The sequence below is a fragment of the Pseudochaenichthys georgianus genome, chromosome 13 (genome assembly GCF_902827115.2).
Source record: "Pseudochaenichthys georgianus chromosome 13, fPseGeo1.2, whole genome shotgun sequence".
NCBI classification, from domain to species: Eukaryota; Metazoa; Chordata; class Actinopteri; order Perciformes; family Channichthyidae; genus Pseudochaenichthys; species Pseudochaenichthys georgianus.
The window spans coordinates 1826640-1833228 of NC_047515.1; the positions used below are offsets into that span (position 1 = coordinate 1826640).

Consider the following 6589-nt stretch of genomic DNA (forward strand, 5'->3'; position numbering starts at 1 on the left):
CTGAAGATTTTCATATTGATGGTTTTAATTTCAAACATCTGCATATCTTTTAAGTTCAATTAACAGTTATGCAGGTAGGCCTTAGGGCTCTTTTGAGACTTAAGTCATCCTTCATGACAGATACATTTGTTCACTAAGTGTCACTACGTCACAAAAAGGCTACATGGCTACATATACTTGTCGGTACACAGATACTGAGTACAAGTTCTGTTTGCTGTTTCTTGCAGGTCACGAATTTGTGTGGAGCTGGCTGGCTGGCTGCGGACGAGGAAGTAGAGCAATACATACTTGTGCACATACTCGTATATATGAGAATGCATATCTATTCAGACCTGTAACCCATGTCTTAGACTTTTCACACAGCTATATATATATATATATATTTTTTTTTTTTTTCCAATTCTCTATTTATGGTTTCATAATGACTGAGTCACCGTTGAGTGAGTGAGTTTCAGCTCTAATGCTGCTACTGTCTGTAATATGTTTCTCTTTAGATTATTTGTCAGGATAATTTTTTGTTATTATTGTCCGAGTCTGGTTTTAACTAATACTGGGCTTACACCAAAAGATTTTCACAGTCACAGACTAAAAACTGAAAGGGTAGCATCAGGGTTCTTCCCATTAGTCTCGTCCCACCCCTAGTCATGACATAACATCTGTTGTGATTTGACACTATAATGAATATTGATTGATTGATTGATTGATTGATTGGTTGATTGATTGATTGATTGCTATAGCTGTCAATTTTAGTCCTTGAGTTCATAGTTAAGTGCTTTATTTGTTAACTGCTATCAAGGAATATGACTCTCCTTTGTAGTATGCATGAGAGAAGATGCCGCGAGATTAGTGGACTTCTATGTAGTGTCCGCTGATAATGTAGTGGGCTGGTCTGGACAGAAAATGCCAGTGCTGAATTGTTGTCCCAGTCCACCCCTGACACACACACACAATCACACACACAGAGATACAGAGGAAGCGCTTTGAACCAGTTCCAGCTGCAGACCAGCTGCTGTGTGGTGCTGGCTCCTGGACTGTGGGGCCCAGAGCTCAACACTGCAGATCATCAAGTCTTCTTTGTAAATGTTGCCATCAACCAGTAGCTTCCTGTAGGTTCTCACTCAGAAACCTCACACACGCTTCACTAGTCGGGCAACACAAGCTACTGAGAGTGAAGGTGATGAAGAGGAGGGAATGATATGTCCCAAATCTTCTGTGAATAAAACCCTCTCTAAGATAACGAAGAGGCTGTTATAAATAAAGTGTTGGTCTTGCTGTCTCTTCCAGCTCTGATGAGGGACATATTCACCCCCCCCCTGTCTCCGCCTCTCTCTCCGATAACTTGAGACGAGTCGCTGTGACGTCTGCACTCAGACCCAGAGAGTGAGCTGCGGACAGGAGCCCAGCCCGGTGTTCTGAACCTGCTGAAGAGGAACAGGAGGTCAGCGCTTTGAGTCTACAACCCAGCGCTTTTCCCCCTCTATACGAATTGATTATAGTCTGAATCACTTCATTCATGTCCTTGGAGGGTGTTCCCCTGATGTGTCTTCTATAATAATCCCTTAGTTGTAGATATCTATAGAAGTCATGTTTCCCTAAATCGTACTTATCTTTCATATCCTGAAAACTCTCTCGTTCCCCTTTCTTCTCCAAAGTGCACCATGCTGCGATTCCCTCGGTCGCCCACCGTCTGAAACCTTCATCTTGTCTTGCTGGTTCAAAGTTACTGTCAAATGCTACCCATTTCAGTATATTATGTCTTCTTGTATTTTGTGAATGTATTACTATTTTAAACCATAACTCCAGTGTGAATAATGTAATTGAATCCATATGATTTTTATTTGTGTGTGTCCTTATCTCCTATAATACTCTGAATAGGGTATTCTCCAAATGCTCTTTCCATTTCTTTCCACTTAGCTGTATCATCTGGTTGACAGCAGCAAACTGTGTCTCAAGTGGGCAGCACAGAAGTATTCTTTCAGAGTCGGGAGGCCTTCGTGTTTTCTTTGAACGATACCGACACTAGCATCAGTGGCAGCGTTCATGTCAGTGGCAACCTCTTCTATACACTCTGTTTCTCCTGTTGTTAATGTTCTCTGTAGACTATCGTCTCCGTGGTTACTGTATCTATCGCACTCTATAGGCTAACGCTAGCCATCAATCACAGTAGACTTTAGTGAATGACCGTGATATGTTTGTGTTTCCTATCTGGAATCCAATTGGACTATAACAAACTCTAAACAAATCAAATGCAGTTAGACAATGTTAAAGTGTATAATTGGATTGACTTGAAGTACAATCTGTCGCCTCACTTGTTTGTGCAGTCATTAGGAATGTCAGTTAAACACTAGTATGTAGTCGTTTTCCTCAGTATGATTTTCATAACTTCATAACCTGTAACACATTGTGCCTCCACGTATACTTGTGTTTTCAGTTGCAGTGAAATATTGGGACTTCAGTTATTTCCTACATTTAATTTCAAATGACTCTGTTTAAAAAATACAAACTATCGGTACTTATTCAACGTCAAATGGGCATTTTTGTTAACTTTCATCAAATGAAAGACAAATCAAACATGCTTTCTTTTATTTGTAACGTTGTATCTTGTTTGTTTGCACTCTTAAACTGGATAAAGCTGATGAAGCAGAGGCTGGGTTGTGATTGGTGTGCAGAAATAATCATCAACACCTTTTACTAAAGTGATATTCCCTTTTGTGACCGGCCTTCACGTTGGTGCAGCTCCAAACAGGAAATCACATTTGTTTTGTCGGTGATGAGCAAAGCCTTTTAGCTTAAAACTTTACTATAACGCAACATAGTATTATTACACTAATGAATTGCACAATGAGTACTTAATTTAAGTATGTATGAATGCTGAAATTGGTACTAAATTGTATTTATACTATAACTTTGGTAACAAATGTGTATACTTGTTTTAGAAAAAGCTTGACCCACTTATTTTATTAATAGGTCATGACATGTATATTTGTGAATTGTGAAGCAGTGACCTTTCACCCACTCTCTGTTGTGAAGCACCTTGTTGGCTGAACAGCCAATCTAGAGCCTTGGGCATGTCAGGTGGAGCTGTTCCCACAGCCTGCCTGTACCTGTGACCCCCCCTGCTATCACTGCTCATTCTGCTGTCACACGCTGGTCAGTGAACGCAGCGTTGGAGGAAGCAAGTATTGTAGCAACAATACCGTTTTTAAATTTAGTAAAAGACTAAACCTTGCATAGTAAATATATATTATAAGAATCAAAATACACAAGTACAAAAGTACTTTTTATGCAGAATTATATATTTAAGAATATTTTAATATCATATTGGATCATAATTATTGATGCGATAATGTGTTCATCACTTTATGGATAAGGTGAAACTAAGAAACCAACTAAACTTGTTTGTATGCGTTATATACTACTGCATAGTTCAATCATAATTATACATCATCTTTCTTTTAATAATCTGAATCTGCAAAGTTAGTAAAGTTATTATTAAAACTATAATTTTGCTTCTGAGATAGTAGGGGACGAGTAAATATGCATTAGAATGGAAATATTGAAATAAAGTACCACTAACTTGCATTTAAACAGTAATGTATTCTTCCAACCTCTTGTATAATCTTAATCTTTAACTGCTAACACTTTCTAAGAAATATACAGTACTAAAGTACAATATTTCCCTCAGCTGCAGTGGAGTTAAAATATAACATACCATAAAATATTCACCAGTACCACAACAAATATGTATTTACAGTTCTTGAGAATAACTACTTAGTTAAATTCCAGTGTACATATCTGACTGTAAAAGTGTCTGTGTTTCCCCTGCTTTAGATGTCACTCGGTCACTCGTTGTACTCAGTGTTCAAGACTGACTTCCTGTCTGTAAAGTGTCCTCAGACCTGGACAGCTGTTGAAGGGCTCCGGATTACACAACGCTGGTTGATAAATGACACAAGCTGTTCAGAGTTCATCCATTTCGCAACCCAAAATACCAGAAGGAGAAAGAAAAAGTACATTATGTCAGAAGGAGAAAGAAAAAGTACATTATGTCAGAAGGAGAAAGAAAAAGTACATTCTGTCAGAAGGAAACCTTACGTGACTGGAAGCAACACCACAATAAACCAGTGGAAAATGCATGTACTTTTAAATCACTATTTTCTCAGGTGGAATATGGAATGTAGATCTTCTTCAGTAAAAGTAACAGTACTACTTTGTAAAAAAGTCTTACTAAAGTACAAAATGAAGTTAATTTCTCTTATGTATATTGCCTTGTCCTTTTAGGTTGCTGCAACGCAAACATTTTATGTCTGTCTGTGTGTGTGTGTGTGTGTGTGTGTGTGTGTGTGTGTGTGTGTGTGTGTGTGTGTGTGTGTGTGTGTGTGTGGTGTGTGTGTGTGTGTGTGTGTGTGTGTGTGTGTGTGTGTGTGTGTGTGTGTGTGTGTGTGTGTGTGTGTGTGTGTGTGTGTGTGTGTGTGTGTGTGTGTGTCTGTCTGTCTGTCTGTCTGTCTGTCTGTCTGTCTGTCTGTCTGTCTGTCTGTCTGTCTGTCTGTCTGTCTGTCTGTCTGTCTGTCTGTCTGTCTGTGTGTGTGTGTGTGTGTGTGTGTGTGTGTGTGTGTGTGTGTGTGTCTGTGTCTGTCTGTCTGTCTGTGTCTGTCTACATTATACTTCTCGTTATGGGAACTGTGGTCAGTCTTTATCAATGACTCCATTCAGTTGACTGTAACCACAGAGGACTGCTTACAGTAAACAGCACCAACGCTTCTCCTTTTCATTTCCTGACAACACACACACACATCCAACTTCTCCTCAATCACACCCAGGATTCACACGAGAGCAGGAAGTCAGGTTTTAACCCTGGATGACCATGTGACATGTCACATGCGTACTGCCACAGTTTAGTCCCTATGGATCTTACAGGAATCATTCACAATGTTTCCTGTTAATGACTTTTACAGCCTGACAGGAGGTCTTTAATGTTTACAGAAACTCCAGCAGAAGTTTCTTGGAAATATATATATATCACACCAAAAAAAGCATGAGGCCACACTCATAAACATGCATGGCTGACATGTTACTAAACACATGTTCTCATCAGTTCAGTACAATTGAATGTTCTTGTTCTGCATGGTTTCATTTGATCCTCATCCTCGCTTTGGCTATTTGCCTCTTTAGATTTCTTCTAAATGTAGTAATCCTTAGCGTTAGATAATTCCTCATTTACATATTTAAACATAAACTGAAAACATCTAATAGAAAATGCATCGTCTCAATGGAAGTAATCGACCGGGGAAGTTTCATGGAGATATCTATTAGTTAAAATGTTCACCCCATTCACAAACAATATCTTTTAAAGCATGGTTTCAATTAGATTATTGCTGTTTTTAAATTGAAAAAATATCATCAATACAAACAAAATCATATTATACCAGTGATAGCAATAAACAATCCACTTAATCAGACCGGGATGTCAAAACCGTTTATTCAGCGTATCATTATGTGCAATAATACAATGTACAAATGATCTTTCTGTAGATATTACAATCAGTATCATATTTAAAACACAGAATACATTCAGGGTCCAAGAAGGCGTCACAGCGGGTCAGAGGGGAGGGTCTCACCAGGAAACCACTGACTCATCAGAGCACCCTGCCACCAGGGCCACCATGTATCTCAGATCGTTTTTACTGTGCATTCAGATAAGAATTAAATATTCTTTGACTTCACTCAGCGCAGAATGAACACTGTAGGAACACCAATAGAAACCATGTGATATCTGAGCAGCACTGCTGGAATAGCACTCAGTATATTTACTCCAGTAAGAACACTACTCCACTACACCTCGCAGGTAAATATTGGACAGTTTTAGATACTATCAGATTACACTCTTCAGCCCCTCCTGTCCAGTGAGAACCACAGCCCTCTACATGTGTTCATGTTGAATGTTTGTGAGAAACTGAAAGAGGAAGGTCCTTTATACCATGCGGAGCCCTTCTTAACCTGAATACATGTTCACAAGGCTTTTAGAAGTGGTCAAATGCATACAGCGCTGGAACAGGGAAAGTGTTCTGTTAGAGACATGTGGTTCTCACAGGACATCAGGATACACATCTGTGAGCATGTTTAAGAATATGATGCATTGCATACTTTACTTAAGTAAGATTTGAAATGCGTTGGCTTTTACTTGAAGTGGAGTATGGTATGAAAACTTTCTCTGAAGTAAAGGATCTGAGTAATGCTTCACATGACGCTGGCTTTAAGAGAGACGATCCTATAAAACAGCAAGGTCTGCCCCGTCACTGAGGGGAAGGATGGGCGACGTCTCCAGGGTAACACTGAGAACACACACAGCCATAGGAAATCTCAAGTTCAGAGTGATTATTTTTATATTAAAAGTGAAGGATTCTTATTTAAAAACACAATACACTTTCCTCACAGCTGAAAGCAAGGCATTCAGGATATAAAGGTTAGACAGCTCTTCTGCCATTTACATTCCTACAGCACGTTATACAATCAACCCTTCAGTCCTCTGCAGATCTTTGTGACCCAACAGGCGGCCAATCAGAGCTTATGAGCTTCATCTAAACTAGCT

At 39.2% G+C, this 6589-nt stretch overlaps 1 protein-coding gene across 1 annotated transcript in view; it reads right to left on the reverse strand.

The window, feature by feature from the left end:
* Positions 1-5460: 5460 nt before the first annotated feature.
* The window catches only part of LOC117457544 (sushi domain-containing protein 6), a 25731-nt gene continuing 24602 nt past the window's right edge, over positions 5461-6589 (reverse strand). Inside the window, exon 5 of the mRNA XM_034097690.2 lies at positions 5461-6589. This exon is cut by the window's right edge and continues 443 nt beyond it. The gene's annotated coding sequence lies outside the window, so the exon portion shown is untranslated.